General features: G+C 40.3%; 1 long non-coding RNA gene across 7 annotated transcripts in view; it reads left to right on the forward strand.

Moving 5' to 3' along the window:
* LOC138855214 (uncharacterized) overlaps window positions 1-17782 on the forward strand; it is a 102138-nt gene that overhangs the window by 21339 nt on the left and 63017 nt on the right. For 6 of the 7 annotated variants that reach the window (XR_011394407.1, XR_011394408.1, XR_011394411.1 and 3 more), the window contains 2 exons: window positions 5648-5824; window positions 14487-14608. This is a non-coding gene — a long non-coding RNA (uncharacterized lncRNA). Of the gene's footprint in view, window positions 1-1000; window positions 1131-5647; window positions 5825-14486; window positions 14609-17782 lie in introns of all 7 variants that reach the window. The other variant, XR_011394406.1, reaches the window with a different exon arrangement.

Raw genomic sequence — 17782 nt, forward strand, 5'->3', positions numbered from 1 at the left:
ATTACCACTTTATTTGTTCACCACAACTTATATTAGTCCCTTTTATATTTCTCCCTTATTTTAACTTTATAGAACTACCTACTATTATATTCCCAAGCTCTATTATTTGATCATCACTTTATTTGTTTACCAGAAATTACTTTAGTCCCTTTTATATTGTCTCCTTTATTTTAGCTTTAAAGAACTACCTTAGCTCGTATTTTTTATATTTGTTAAAATAATTCAGGTGCTATTTTTTAGCTTTAGAATATTTACTTTGTCTTATACTTAATTCTTACTATAGATTCACTCTAAATCTTATGATTACAAGCATTGATCCTGATACCAACCTCTTATTGAATGACTTAAATGAATCAAACAATAACTGTAATTACTACACTGCAGAACAATCAAAGGCACTCCTCAGAGCCAACAACAACATAACTGTCTTTAACTACAATGTCAGATCTTTAAGCAAGCATTACAATGGCCTCATAGCATTACTAAATTCCCTGCATGCCGGTATGTCCATCATTACTCTCACCGAAACCAGGCTAAAGCCTGATACTACAGATGTATATGCCATTCCTGGTTACACAGCCATACACAACTGTAGGCCAGATCAACAAGGGGGTGGCACAGCTATATACTACTTAGACCAACTACAATGTATCACTAATACTTGCACAAGGGATGAACATGGGGAATATAAGTTGGTACCTGACCAGCTGGGCTGTGGTTCGTATGTTGGATTGCATGCAGCCAGCAGTAACAGCCTGGTTGATCAGGCCCTGACCCACCATGAGGTCTGGTCACAGACTGGGCCATGGGGGTGTTGACTCCTGGAACTCTTTCTCCAGGTTCTCCAGGTAATAGTATGGATAGCTGCAGTGGATGCAATTTTCCTAATTTTTTGGGGTGTTATTAATAACAGTAATTTTCTGGAAATACTTTACCTTTCCAGGTGCAATAAACCAAGTTTTCTGCCTGTGTTGTGTGCAATATTGATGATTTTTTTTAGGGTTTACGTGGAGCTTACCTGGAGAGGGTTTTCGGGGTCGACGCCCCTGCGGCTCTGTCAGAGACCAGGCCTCATGGTGGATCAGGGTCTCATCAACCAGGCTGTTACTGCTAGCTACACACAAGCTGATGTACGACCCAAAGCCCGGTGTTATTAATAACAGTAATTTTCTGTAAATAGTCCCATTTTTCTGCAAGGTTTTTGTGTCCAATCCTGTTTATTTTTAGGGAGTTACGTGATAATAATTCCTTGTGAATACACAAATAACCCGCACATAGAAGAGAGGAGCTTAGACGATGTTTCGGACCAAAACGTCATCGTAAGCTCCTCTCTTCTATGTGCGGGTTATTTGTGTATCATTCCAGTCACGGTATTGTGCCTTTTTTTGTTATTCCTTGTGAACATAATAATAATTTAGTGTATGTGCTATGCTCTGTGGTTTATTGTTTTATATTGGTAATTTCTGCTGTAGATAGCAAGTGCTAGTGATATCCAAAATGTCTGTCATCTTCGGAGACTCTAGTACTGACAGGTATCTTGTAGAAGACCCTGAATCAAATTCCACTGCCAGTAATGAATCACATCCCACTGCTAGTAATGAATCACATCCCACTGCTAGTAATGAATCACATCCCACTGCTAGTAATGAATCACATCCCACTGCTAGTAATGAATTACATCCCACTGCTAGTAATGAATTACATCCCACTGCTAGTAATGAATCACATCCCACTGCTAGTAATGAATCACATCCCACTGCTAGTAATGAATCACATCCCACTGCTAGTAATGAATTACATCCCACTGCCAGTAATGAATCACATCCCACTGCTAGTAATGAATCACATCCCACTGCTAGTAATGAATCACATCGCACTGCTAGTAATGAATCACATCCCACTGCTAGTAATGAATTACATCCCACTGCTAGTAATGAATCACATCCCACTGCTAGTAATGAATTACATCCCACTGCTAGTAATGAATTACATCCCACTGCTAGTAATGAATCACATCCCACTGCTAGTAATGAATTACATCCCACTGCTAGTAATGAATCACATCCCACTGCTAGTAATGAATTACATCCCACTGCTAGTAATGAATCACATCCCACTGCTAGTAATGAATTACATCCCACTGCTAGTAATGAATCACATCCCACTGCTAGTAATGAATTACATCCCACTGCTAGTAATGAATTACATCCCACTGCTAGTAATGAATCACATCCCACTGCTAGTAATGAATTACATCCCACTGCTAGTAATGAATCACATCCCACTGCTAGTAATGAATTACATCCCACTGCTAGTAATGAATCACATCCCACTGCTAGTAATGAATCACATCCCACTGCTAGTAATGAATCACATCCCACTGCTAGTAATGAATCACATCCCACTGCTAGTAATGAATCACATCCCACTGCTAGTAATGAATTACATCCCACTGCTAGTAATGAATCACATCCCACTGCTAGTAATGAATCACATCCCACTGCTAGTAATGAATCACATCCCACTGCTAGTAATGAATCACATCCCACTGCTAGTAATGAATCACATCCCACTGCTAGTAATGAATCACATCCCACTGCTAGTAATGAATCACATCCCACTGCTAGTAATGAATCACATCCCACTGCTAGTAATGAATCACATCCCACTGCTAGTAATGAATCACATCCCACTGCTAGTAATGAATCACATCCCACTGCTAGTAATGAATTACATCCCACTGCTAGTAATGAATTACATCCCACTGCTAGTAACATGAATAATGAAGCAGAACTTATAAGGTTGAAATTAGTCATAAGTGGGGAAGAAAAAGAGCAGTTAAGGATTGAACGTGCAAAGTTCCAGGAACAGAAACAGTTACAAATGTTTAGGGCTGAAGAAAGAGACAAGGAGAGGCAGTTTGCTTCTCAGCAAGCCACAATAAATAGGGTAGAGGCATTTCATTTGGACAAACCCATAAAATTTGTGCACAGATTCCTAGAGAAAGACCCAGATAAGTTTTTCCTGTTCCAAAGGATGGCCAAATCCTAAGATTGGCCAGACAAGGAATGGGCAACATTAGTACGAACTCACTTCATTAGTAAACGGTTACAAGCAGTTAGTTCTCTAGAGGAATGGGACTTTTGTGATTATAATAAACTGAAGGAGGTACCTTTACTTGTTTATCAAATGTTGCCAGAAAGGTACTGGCAGAAGTTCAGTGGACTACAGTTTCAGGCAGGTCAGTCTTTAGTGGAATACAGTCAGGAGAAGATGTCCCTTCTAAACAGGTGGTGTCGCTCAAAAGGTGTGGTAGACAATTATGAGGGTGTACTTTCCCTAATTTGGCTAGAGGATCTTTTGAGAAATGTTCCTCCTAACCTTAAGGTATATCATGAGGAGGATAGCTGTAAAGCTATCACTCAGCTTTACAGCTGGGTGATAGATTTTTAGCTAACCAAAAACTTGGTAGCACTTACCACCCAGAACCTACTAAGTAGGATTAAGAAATTTCTGAAGTTTAACCCTTTCAGGGTCCGTGCCATAGATCTACGGCTTTACATTGAGGTTCCAAACCGTAGATCTACGCCTCATATGAACTCAGCTCACTCTGATAAGCTGTGAGCTGTAAATTTGGGCCTAGATATGAGAGAATACATCTGTGTGGTATGTGTGCACCACATAAAACAAATCCTGTAGCACACAGTGCATAATGCGAGAAAAAAAACTGAGACCGTAATTTTCGCTTAAAATAGCAACTTTGCTCTGGTATGGTTTACTTTGCAGTGTTTTTTTCGTATGTTTTTATAGTTGTATTTGCGATTTCTTGGTCTCATTTGATAAAATGGAAGATATATTACAGAAATAGAGATGATTTTGATTGGTTTAGTACTGAAAATGGCTTGAAACTGAGCTCAAATTAGCCGAAATGTTAAATTTTTGCCGATGTTCAAGAGTAAACAAATGACCTCACACATCTAATACACGCATGCTGGTGGGTCTAATATATGTTCACAAATGTGCTGATATTATTTATTCAATTACAGTGGACCCCCGCATAACGATCACCTCCCAATGCGACCAATTATGTAAGTGTATTTATGTAAGTGCGTTTCTACGTGTATGTTTGAGGGTCTGAAATGGACTAATCTACTTCACAATATTCCTTATGGGAACAAATTCGCTCAGTACTGGCACCTGAACATACATCTGGAATGAAAAAATATCGTTAACCAGGGGTCCACTGTATTACAATGTTGCGTGACAGTAAATCTATTTTTTTGGTTTGAATAAAAATTCATTATGTGAATAAAAAAATCAAAATGGAATTAATTTGTAAAGCCTGAAAACATAATTAATGAACAGAGGAAATGTTATTTTAGTTCTAGGAATGCCTGCATTGTTTATTCTGGACCCTATTTTGAAATTGGAATATTTTGAACTTTCACTAAATTGGCCAAATTACCAGTTTCTAGTCACTTTATTTTGTAGTTGAAACAGTTGAGTTGGCAATTTCTTGTGCTCAATCGATAGAATAGAAGTAATACTAGTGAAATAGCTAAAAATTTGGTCGACTGGAATAAAGTAATTGGCCTAAAATGGATTCAAAGTCGGCTAAATTGCCAATGCGTAAATATCGCTGACACATCAAAATTCGCGAGAGCATAATATCGTCAATTTTCTATCAAATTTCGTATTTTTTGTTTGACTACCTTCAGAAAAAGATTCTCTACCATTTCATAAGAAAAAATAACAAAATTATTTTTTTTAAATTCTTGGACACTGGTGTGCACTTGAAATTTGGCCTCTGGACCCTGAAAGGGTTAAGCCACATTTTCCAGCCTAATAACCACCATAGTTTTAATAAGCCTAATTCTCCAGTACATGCCCAGGAAAGTTTTAAGTCAGCCATCACAGGTCCAGGACTACAGGGAACAGGTAGGAAGAGCCCAATTCCCCAGGGTCAAGGGCCCCACCCATTGTGGGCTGGGGGCTTTTTAACCTTATTACTGTACATATTGCAATAAACAGGACCACTTGCAGCCATAATGCAGAAAGATGCTTAGGGACCAGGCTGCAGCAGATGCTTAACAATTTGGTTAAAATCAAGGATTACACTGGTTATTTAAGCGTATGTAGCTGTCTGGGGGATAATGATTCTCGTGAAAGATGCTGTTTTTTGGCATCAATGCTTTAAATTGTAGATGTAGCTCTGAACCCATTGCAGGAACAGAAGCATGTTCTCCTATGTTGACCTTACCTTGGAGGAATTTTATCCAAAGCTAGACAGTTCATTTTACAAGGAATTTTGGACAGAGCCTCGTAAATCTAGTGAAAAGTCCATGCTCATCCCTTTCTTTTCTGGGTTAGCAGCAGACGTTTATGTTAAGGGGCATGATGAAGCGTCTGTCCTTCAGTCATTGAAGAGTTCAACAAGGACTCTTATGGCACCCACACTACATAGAACCTAAAATGCTTCTTCAGAGGTTCTGTACCTGAATTTCCTAGGGGTAGTACCAGTTGGACCAGAGGTTCTTGTTTTTTATCAAAGACCATTTTGGTCATAACTGGTATGAAGGGAGTTTAGACTTGTGGCCAACCACTTCTTGTGTGTGCAGTCTCTTAACTTTTTTTTTTTTCTTCCCAGGAACATCGTAGGGGCAGAGATCATCATAGATCATTGATTGACCTGTGAACTGGAAAACAAAGCCTTCCTGAAAACCAACAATGGTGAAAAGACAACAAAATGGCCGAAGCAGTCTTCGCCTGATCACATGAAAGCCATTTGCCCCAGCAATAGTCAACTAGAGGAAAGAACTGTATGGTATGCATGTTTTTGTATATTATAATCTCCCTTAAGCCATATAAATGTGTCCCATTGAAGCATCTAACTTCCAGAATAATGGACCTTACTGCTTAACTATTTTGTTGAAACCAATGATTAAACTGGGTATTAAAGTCCATGAAGTTGTCTGGGAGATGATGGTTCTCTTGGAACATGCTGTGTTTTTGGCATCATTGCATTAAATTGTAGATGCAGCTCTGAGCCCATTGCAATAACACAAACTTCTCTTATGCTCACCTTACCATGGAGGGTTTTATCTAAGGCTAGATAGTTTATTTTACAAGGAATTCTGGCCAGGGCCTCGTAAATCATATGAAATGTCCATGATCATGCCTCCTTTTTCCAGGGTCACAGCAGATGCTTCTGTTTCTGTGCCTTTTGGTTTGTAAAGTAGGTCTCTTTAAAGTTACCAAGTATGTAGTATTGTAGATTTCTATCTTTGTAATACAGTGGACCCTCAACTAACGGCGGCATTAAGTAACGGTAAATTCATCTAATGGCACTCTTTGGCGTAAAAAAAAATGGCTCTACCAACGGCGAAAAACTCATCTAACGACGTTCGTCCTGATCTTGTCCATAGGGCTGTAGCGCAGCCTGAGCAGGCCCAGCCACTCCAAGACTCCATGTACAGCCAGTGTGCCAGTGTTTACAAGCCGTTTCGGTCGATTCCAAGTGTTATTTTATTATTATCACACTGGCCGATTCCCACCAAGGCAGGGTGGCCCGAAAAAGAAAAACTTTCACCATCATTTACTCCATCACTGTCTTGCCAGAAGGGTGCTTTACACTACAGTTTTTAAACTGCAACATTAACACCCCTCCTTCAGAGTGCAGGCACTGTACTTCCCATCTCCAGGACTCAAGTCCGGCCTGCCGGTTTCCCTGAACCCCTTCATAAATGTTACTTTGCTCACACTCCAACAGCACGTCAAGTATTAAAAACCATTTGTCTCCATTCACTTCTATCAAATACACTCACGCATGCCTGCTGGAAGTCCAAGCCCCTCGCACACAAAACCTCCTTTACCCCCTCCCTCCAACCTTTCCTAGGCCGACCCCTACCCCGCCTTCCTTCCACTACAGACTGATACACTCTTGAAGTTATTCTGTTTCGCTCCAGTCTCTCCACATGTCCGAACCACCTCAACAACCCTTCCTCAGCCCTCTGAACAACAGTTTTGGTAATCCCGCACCTCCTCCTAACTTCCAAACTACGAATTCTCTGCATTATATTCACACCACACATTGCTCTCAGACATGACATCTCCACTGCCTCCAGCCTTCTCCTCGCTGCAACATTCATCACCCACGCTTCACGCCCATATAAGAGCGTTGTCATCAGCAGTGTCATCAGCAAAGAGCAACTGTGACAACTCCCACTTTATGTGTGATTCTTTATCTTTTAACTCCACGCCTCTTGCCAAGACCTTCGCATTTACTTCTCTTACAACCCCATCTTTTTTTTTTTTTTTTTTTTTATTATCACACTGGCCGATTCCCACCAAGGCAGGGTGGCCCGAAAAAGAAAAACTTTCACCATCATTCACTCCATCACTGTCTTGCCAGAAGGGTGCTTTACACTACAGTTTTTAAACTGCAACATTAACACCCCTCCTTCAGAGTGCAGGCACTGTACTTCCCATCTCCAGGACTCAAGTCCGGCCTGCCGGTTTCCCTGAATCCCTTCATAAATGTTACTTTGCTCACACTCCAACAGCACGTCAAGTATTAAAAACCATTTGTCTCCATTCACTCCTATCAAACACGCTCACGCATGCCTGCTGGAAGTCCAAGCCCCTCGCACGCAAAACCTCCTTTACCCCCTCCCTCCAACCCTTCCTAGGCCGACCCCTACCCCGCCTTCCTTCCACTACAGACTGATACACTCTTGAAGTCATTCTGTTTCGCTCCATTCTCTCTACATGTCCGAACCACCTCAACAACCCTTCCTCAGCCCTCTGGACAACAGTTTTGGTAATCCCGCACCTCCTCCTAACTTCCAAACTACGAATTCTCTGCATTATATTCACACCACACATTGCCCTCAGACACGACATCTCCACTGCCTCCAGCCTTCTCCTCGCTGCAACATTCATCACCCACGCTTCACACCCATATAAGAGCATTGGTAAAACTATACTCTCATACATTCCCCTCTTTGCCTCCAAGGACAAAGTTCTTTGTCTCCACAGACTCCTAAGTGCACCACTCACTCTTTTTCCCTCATCAATTCTATGATTCACCTCATCTTTCATAGACCCATCCGCTGACACGTCCACTCCCAAATATCTGAATACGTTCACCTCCTCCATACTCTCTCCCTCCAATCTGATATTCAATCTTTCATCACCTAATCTTTTTGTTATCCTCATAACCTTACTCTTTCCTGTATTCACCTTTAATTTTCTTCTTTTGCACACCCTACCAAATTCATCCACCAATCTCTGCAACTTCTCTTCAGAATCTCCCAAGAGCACAGTGTCATCAGCAAAGAGCAGCTGTGACAACTCCCACTTTGTGTGTGATTCTTTATCTTTTAACTCCACGCCTCTTGCCAAGACCCTCGCATTTACTTCTCTTACAACCCCATCTATAAATATATTAAACAACCACGGTGACATCACACATCCTTGTCTAAGGCCTACTTTTACTGGGAAATAATTTCCCTCTTTCCTACATACTCTAACTTGAGCCTCACTATCCTCGTAAAAACTCTTCACTGCTTTCAGTAACCTACCTCCTACACCATACACTTGCAACATCTGCCACATTGCCCCCCTATCCACCCTGTCATACGCCTTTTCCAAATCCATAAATGCCACAAAGACCTCTTTAGCCTTATCTAAATACTGTTCACTTATATGTTTCACTGTAAACACCTGGTCCACACACCCCCTACCTTTCCTAAAGCCTCCTTGTTCATCTGCTATCCTATTCTCCGTCTTACTCTTAATTCTTTCAATTATAACTCTACCATACACTTTACCAGGTACACTCAACAGACTAATCCCCCTATAATTTTTGCACTCTCTTTTGTCCCCTTTGCCTTTATACAAAGGAACTATGCATGCTCTCTGCCAATCCCTAGGTACCTTACCCTCTTCCATACATTTATTAAATAATTGCACCAACCACTCCAAAACTATATCCCCACCTGCTTTTAACATTTCTATCTTTATCCCATCAATCCCGGCTGCCTTACCCCCTTTCATTTTACCTACTGCCTCACGAACTTCCCCCACACTCACAAGTGGCTCTTCCTCACTCCTACAAGATGTTATTCCTCCTTGCCCTATACACGAAATCACAGCTTCCCTATCTTCATCAACATTTAACAATTCCTCAAAATATTCCCTCCATCTTCCCAATACCTCTAACTCTCCATTTAATAACTCTCCTCTCCTATTTTTAACTGACAAATCCATTTGTTCTCTAGGCTTTCTTAACTTATTAATCTCACTCCAAAACTTTTTCTTATTTTCAACAAAATTTGTTGATAACATCTCACCCACTCTCTCATTTGCTCTCTTTTTACATTGCTTCACCACTCTCTTAACTTCTCTCTTTTTCTCCATATACTCTTCCCTCCTTGCATCACTTCTACTTTGTAAAAACTTCTCATATGCTAACTTTTTCTCCCTTACTACTCTCTTTACATCATCATTCCACCAATCGCTCCTCTTCCCTCCTGCACCCACTTTCCTGTAACCACAAACTTCTGCTGAACACTCTAACACTACATTTTTAAACCTACCCCATACCTCTTCGACCCCATTGCCTATGCTCTCATTAGCCCATCTATCCTCCAATAGCTGTTTATATCTTACCCTAACTGCCTCCTCTTTTAGTTTATAAACCTTCACCTCTCTCTTCCCTGATGCTTCTATTCTCCTTGTATCCCATCTACCTTTTACTCTCAGTGTAGCTACAACTAGAAAGTGATCTGATATATCTGTGGCCCCTCTATAAACATGTACATCCTGAAGTCTACTCAACAGTCTTTTATCTACCAATACATAATCCAACAAACTACTGTCATTTCGCCCTACATCATATCGTGTATACTTATTTATCCTCTTTTTCTTAAAATATGTATTACCTATAACTAAACCCCTTTCTATACAAAGTTCAATCAAAGGGCTCCCATTATCATTTACACCTGGCACCCCAAACTTACCTACCACACCCTCTCTAAAAGTTTCTCCTACTTTAGCATTCAAGTCCCCTACCACAATTACTCTCTCACTTGGTTCAAAGGCTCCTATACATTCACTTAACATCTCCCAAAATCTCTCTCTCTCCTCTGCATTCCTCTCTTCTCCAGGTGCATACACGCTTATTATGACCCACTTCTCGCATCCAACCTTTACTTTAATCCACATAATTCTTGAATTTACACATTCATATTCTCTTTTCTCCTTCCATAACTGATCATTTAACATTACTGCTACCCCTTCCTTTGCTCTAACTCTCTCAGATACTCCAGATTTAATCCCATTTATTTCCCCCCACTGAAACTCTCCTACCCCCTTCAGCTTTGTTTCGCTTAGGGCCAGGACATCCAACTTCTTTTCATTCATAACATCAGCAATCATCTGTTTCTTGTCATCCGCACTACATCCACGCACATTTAAGCAACCCAGTTTTATAAAGTTTTTCTTCTTCTCTTTTTTAGTAATTGTATACAGGAGAAGGGGTTACTAGCCCATTGCTCCCGGCATTTTAGTCGCCTCATACGACACGCATGGCTTACGGAGGAAAGATTCTTTTCCACTTCCCCATGGACAATAGAAGAAATAAAAAAGAACAAGAGCTATTTAGAAAAAGGAGAAAAACCTAGATGTATGTATATATATATATGCATGTGCGTGTCTGTGAAGTGTGACCAAAGTGTAAGTAGGAGTAGCAAGATATCCCTGTTATCTTAGCATGTTTATGAGACAGAAAAAGAAACCAGCAATCCTACCATCATGCAAAACAGTTACAGGTTTTTGTTTCACAGTCATCTGGCAGGACGGTAGTACAACCCCATCTATAAATATATTAAACAACCACGGTGACATCACACATCCTTGTCTAAGGCCTACTTTTACTGGGAAATAATTTCCCTCTTTCCTACATACTCTAACTTGAGCCTCACTATCCTCGTAAAAACTCTTCACTGCTTTCAGTAACCTACCTCCTACACCATACACCTGCAACATCTGCCACATTGCCCCCCTATCCACCCTGTCATACGCCTTTTCCAAATCCATAAATGCCACAAAGACCTCTTTAGCCTTATCTAAATACTGTTCACTTATATGTTTCACTGTAAACACCTGGTCCACACACCCCCTACCTTTCCTAAAGCCTCCTTGTTCATCTGCTATCCTATTCTCCGTCTTACTCTTAATTCTTTCAATAATAACTCTACCATACACTTTGCCAGGTATACTCAACAGACTTATCCCCCTATAATTTTTGCACTCTCTTTTATCCCCTTTGCCTTTATACAAAGGAACTATGCATGTTCTCTGCCAATCCCTAGGTACCTTACCCTCTTCCATACATTTATTAAATAATTGCACCAACCACTCCAAAACTATATCCCCACCTGCTTTTAACATTTCTATCTTTATCCCATCAATCCCGGCTGCCTTACCCCCTTTCATTTTACCTACTGCCTCACGAACTTCCCCCACACTCACAACTGGCTCTTCCTCACTCCTACAAGATGTTGTTCCTCATTCTATTCAAGATTGATGGACTGAACACATCGACTCAAGGTTGAGGGACTGATTACCTCATTCTCCTCCTGTTCTTCAAGTTTCTTGTTTTTTGGGTGGCATTGAAAATTGGGTTGGGCAAATGTTTTGTTAGTGGGATGAATTGTAAAGGACCTGCCTAGTATGGGCCAACAGGCCTACTGCAGTGTTCCTCCTTTCTTATGTTCTTATGTTCTTGTCCTGTACACGAAATCACAGCTTCCCTATCTTCATCAACATTTAACAATTCCTCAAAATATTCCCTCCATCTTCCCAATACCTCTAACTCTCCTTTTAATAACTCTCCTCTCCTATTTTTAACTGACAAATCCATTTGTTCTCTAGGCTTTCTTAACTTGTTAATCTCACTCCAAAACTTTTTCTTATTTTCAACAAAATTTGTTGATAACATCTCACCCACTCTCTCATTTGCTCTCTTTTTACATTGCTTCACCACTCTCTTAACCTCTCTCTTTTTCTCCATATACTCTTCCCTCCTTGCATCACTTCTACTTTGTAAAAACTTCTCATATGCTAATTTTTTCTCCCTTACTACTCTCTTCACATCATCATTCCACCAATCGCTCCTCTTCCCTCCCGCACCCACTTTCCTGTAACCACAAACTTCTGCTGAACACTCTAACACTACATTTTTAAACCTACCCCATACCTCTCCGACCCCATTGCCTATGCTCTCATTAGCCCATCTATCCTCCAATAGCTGTTTATATCTTACCCTAACTGCCTCCTCTTTTAGTTTATAAACCTTCACCTCTCTCTTCCCTGATGCTTCTATTCTCCTTGTATTCCATCTACCTTTTACTCTCAGTGTAGCTACAACTAGAAAGTGATCTGATATATCTGTGGCCCCTCTATAAACATGTACATCCTGAAGTCTACTCAACAGCCTTTTATCTACCAATACATAATCCAACAAACTACTGTCATTTCACCCTACATCATATCTTGTATACTTATTTATCCTCTTTTTCTTAAAATATGTATTACCTATAACTAAACCCCTTTCTATACAAATTTCAATCAAAGGGCTCCCATTATCATTTACACCTGGCACCCCAAACTTACCTACCACACCCTCTCTAAAAGTTTCTCCTACTTTAGCATTCAGGTCCCCTACCACAATTACTCTCTCACTTGGTTCAAAGGCTCCTATACATTCACTTAACATCTCCCAAAATCTCTCTCTCTCTCCTCTGCATTCCTCTCTTCTCCAGGTGCATACACGCTTATTATGACCCACTTCTCGCATCCAACCTTTACTTTAATCCACATAATTCTTGAATTTACACATTCATATTCTCTTTTCTCCTTCCATAACTGATCATTCAACATTACTGCTACCCCTTCCTTTGCTCTAACTCTCTCAGATACTCCAGATTTAATCCCACTTATTTCCCCCCACTGAAACTCCCCTACCCCCTTCAGCTTTGTTTCGCTTAGGGCCAGGACATCCAACCTCTTTTCATTCATAGCATCAGCAATCATCTGTTTCTTGTCATCCGCACTACATCCACGCACATTTAAGCATCCCAGTTTTATAAAGTTTTCCAAGTGTACCTGCGATATATTTTGTATTATTCCAGTGCCTTTAGTACTTGTAACTGCTAAATTAGCCACCATGGGCCCAAAGAAAGTTTCTAGTGCCAAAATTCAAGAAAAAACTCATAAAAAAGTATCAAAGTGGAGGAGGAAGAGAGAGGGGAGAATGTGCCTTTTGCAGTGATTCAGTGATTCTATGATATGTACAATACTAAATCAGCAGGTATCGATAAAGGCTATAGTGCCAGCAAGCGATAAAGTGTAGAATTAACAGTGTAGCAAGTAAGTTAAATGAGTAAGCGATAGAAAAATGACACAAAAGTAACTCTCCAATGTTGTTGGATGTGTGTACATCCACTGAACATACGCTGGCCTGCTATCTTCCACTACCCTAAACCTCTGCCAGCATTTCCTCCATCAAACTAACTAATTAAACTAACATCTCCAAGATAAGTGTAAATATACCATACCCCCGGCCGGGATTGAACCCGCGGTCATAGAGTCTCAAAACTCCAGCCCGTTGCGTTAGCCACTAGACCAGCTAGCCACAATAAGATTCATCCAACTAGGTATATTTCTACACCATAGGAAAGTTAGCACAGGCACCTCTGTGACCACAAATGCAAGTTTTTACAGACGAATCTCCAGCTAGCGTGGCCGTGACGAACTCTAGCTCAAGTCCCTTCACTGCCGTCAACATGACTCAAGAAATCGTAATGACACGATTGCAAATAAACCATACCCCCGGCCGGGATTGAACCTGCGGTCATAGAGTCTGAGTTCGTCACGGTCACGCTAGCTGGAGATTCGTCTGTAAAAACTTGCATTTGTGGTCACAGAGGTGCCTGTGCTAACTTTCCTATGGTGTAGAAATATACCTAGTTGGATGAATCTTATTGTGGCTAGCTGGTCTAGTGGCTAACGCGACGGGCTGGAGTTTTGAGACTATGACCGCGGGTTCAATCCCAGCCGGGGGTATGGTTTATTTGCAATCGTGTCATTACGATTTCTTGAGTTAAGTGTAAATATAAATGTGTAAGCATAAGAGTAAATATATAAGTGTAAATATAAAAGAACCCCAATGGAAATATGTAAGTCACTGACTTTTTTGGGTTATCCTAGGTACTTTACACATGCTGCTATGTATGATAATCTGTGTAACTGTATTTGTGTATACCTGAATAAACTTATTTACAAATTAAAATGTAAATATTTCTTATTTATAAAATACATACATTGTTTAAGTGTGAAGAGGCTTTTAAGTATGTTAAATGTCTCTTACAGAAATAATTTGTTTCTTAGGTTTTTGAAAGGCATTTGTTTCTGTCTTACAGGTTGATGAATGTGATTTTGAAGTAAGGAGAGCCATAGCCTAGAAGAGGTAACCAGAAGCAGTGAGTGCAAACCTGAGGCAGCAAGTGGAAACTAGAATAGAAAGCCTGTGGAAAACTACATGGTATGTATTATTGTTTAATTGTTAAAGTGAAGCAGACTGATGTCTTAGAAATACAGTGGAACCTCTACTTGCGAGTTTAATCCGTTCCATGACCTTGGTCGCAACTGGATTTGCTCGTTTGCAGAGTCAATTTTCCTCATTTAAATTAATTGAAATGCAATTAATTCGTTCCAGTGGAATTCTGTACTTCAATAATTTCGCTAATATCAACTCTACGGCTTATTTAACTATCTCACTTCATCTAATATGACATAATAAACAATATAAATAACATAGAAACCTCAAATATACTCTAAAATGAATAAAATATGTCATTCATGTAGTGGTATGGGCTGTGTCGGCGGTGGACGAGAGTTTGTCTGGACACCAGGCAAAATTCTTCATGAATAATTTCGCTAATATCATCTATACGGCTTATTTATCTATCAGAGTTCATCTAGTATGACATAATAAACAAAATGAATAACATAGAAACATGATATATACTCTAGAATGAATAAAATATATCATTCATGTAGTGGTATGGGCGGTGTCGGCAGTGGACGAGAGTTTGTCTGGACACCAGGCAAAATTCTTCATGAATAATTTCGCTAATATCATCAATACGGCTTATTTATATAACACAGTTCATCTAATATGACATAACAGACAATATAAATAACATAGAAACACGATATATACTCTACAATGAATAAAATATGTCATTATGTAACAGGTGGATGCGGCTACAACCGCTCCCTCTTTGTTGTGGTAAACACTGCCATCTAGTGACGGCCTTTTGAAGCCTTCTATTATTATAATTATTATATGTAGTACATTATTATTATATTATTATTATTATTATTATTATCATCACACTGGCCGATTCCCACCAAGGCAGGGTGGCCCGAAAAAGAAAAACTTTCACCATCATTCACTCCATCACTGTCTTGCCAGAAGGGTGCTTTACGCTACAGTTTTTAACCCTTTGAGGGTCGACAGGCCCTCTCCGAAACTCGTTCTCAGGGTCGGCCAAATTTAAAAAAAAAAAAAATTATTTTCTCTTATGAAAAGATAGAGAATCTTTTCCCGATCATAACGACACCAAAAGTTTGAAATTTGATAGAAAACTTACGGAATTATGCTGTCGCAAAGTTAGCGGTCTCGGCGATGTTTACGCATCGGTGATTTTGCCCACTTTGAGCCCCATTTTCGGCCAATTTCACTGTACTAGTCGACAAAAAACATGAATATTTCGCTAGAACTCCATTTTTTCTATCGAATGGGTGCAAGAAACCACCCATTTATAAATTCAACTATCCAGTACAGTGGTCAGAATTTAGCAATTTTGCCAATTTCACACAAATTTCAAAAGATGCCAATTTCCGAATAGGGTCCAGAATAAACAAGAAAGACATTCCTGGCACTAAAATGACATTTCCTCTAGTGATTAGTCACGTCTCAAGGCCCCTCATATATTCTTTTGCTTTCCACTTTGAATTTTTATTCTCACAAAAAATATAAGATTTACTGTTATGCAGACTATTGCATTAGTGTAAAAAATGGTATAAATATTATTGGTGCACTTGTGAAAGAATATTAGACTCACCAGTTGACGTGTATTGCACACTTGGCACGATTTGTTTACTTTTGAAGTTTGGTAAAAATCGAACATTTCTGCTACTTTGAGCTCAATTTCAAGGCACCTTTCATTGTAAAACCAGTCAAAATCATCTCAATTTCAGTAATATGTCTTCCATTCTATAAAATGAGACCAAGAAAACTAGAATACAACAATAAATACCATACGAAAATACACTGCAAAGTCGCTGATTTATTAAAAAAAAAATGGTCAAAGTTTTTTTTTTCTCATTTTGCACTGTGTGCTGCAGGATTTTTTTTAGACTGTGCACACTGACCACATAGACCCATTCTTTCATATGAAGGCCTACCAGCTTTCTCCCACTAGATTTGAGGCCGCTAGAATTTATGAGTACTAGTACGTCAAAAACCCCTACACGTAAGACGTACTAGTACGACGAAAACCCTCAAAGGGTTAAACTGCAACATTAACACCCCTCCTTCAGAGTGCAGGCACTGTACTTCCCATCTCCAGGACTCAAGTCCGGCCTGCCGGTTTCCCTGAATCCCTTCATAAATGTTACTTTGCTCACACTCCAACAGCACGTCAAGTATTAAAAACCATTTGTCTCCATTCACTCCTATCAAACACGCTCACGCATGCCTGCTGGAAGTCCAAGCCCCTCGCACACAAAACCTCCTTTACCCCCTCCCTCCAAAATTTCCTAGGCCGACCCCTACCCCGCCTTCCTTCCACTACAGACTGATACACTCTTGAAGTCGTTCTGTTTCGCTCCATTCTCTCCACATGTCCGAACCACCTCAACAACCCTTCCTCAGCCCTCTGGACAACAGTTTTGGTAATCCCGCACCTCCTCCTAACTTCCAAACTACGAATTCTCTGCATTATATTCACACCACACATTGCCCTCAGACATGACATCTCCACTGCCTCCAGCCTTCTCCTCGCTGCAACATTCATCACCCACGCTTCACACCCATATAAGAGCATTGGTAAAACTATACTCTCATACATTCCCCTCTTTGCCTCCAAGGACAAAGTTCTTTGTCTCCACAGACTCCTAAGTGCACCACTCACTCTTTTCCCCTCATCAATTCTATGATTCACCTCATCTGTCATAGACCCATCCGCTGACACGTCCACTCCCAAATATCTGAATACGTTCACCTCCTCCATACTCTCTCCCTCCAATCTGATATCCAATCTTTCATCACCTAATCTTTTTGTTATCCTCATAACCTTACTCTTTCCTGTATTCACCTTTAATTTTCTTCTTTTGCACACCCTACCAAATTCATCCACCAATCTCTGCAACTTCTCTTCAGAATCTCCCAAGAGCAGTGTCATCAGCAAAGAGCAGCTGTGACAACTCCCACTTTGTGTGTGATTCTTTATCTTTTAACTCCACGCCTCTTGCCAAGACCCTTGCATTTACTTCTCTTACAACCCCATCTTTCTTTCAACACACCGGCCGTATCCCACCGAAGCGGGGTGGCCCAAAAGGAAAAACGAAAGTTTCTCCTTTTACATTAGTAATATATACAGGAGAAGGGGTTACTAACCCCTTGCTCCTGGCATTTTAGTTGCCTCTT

Source organism: Cherax quadricarinatus, chromosome 85 (assembly GCF_038502225.1).
Source record: "Cherax quadricarinatus isolate ZL_2023a chromosome 85, ASM3850222v1, whole genome shotgun sequence".
Taxonomy (NCBI): Eukaryota; Metazoa; Arthropoda; class Malacostraca; order Decapoda; family Parastacidae; genus Cherax; species Cherax quadricarinatus.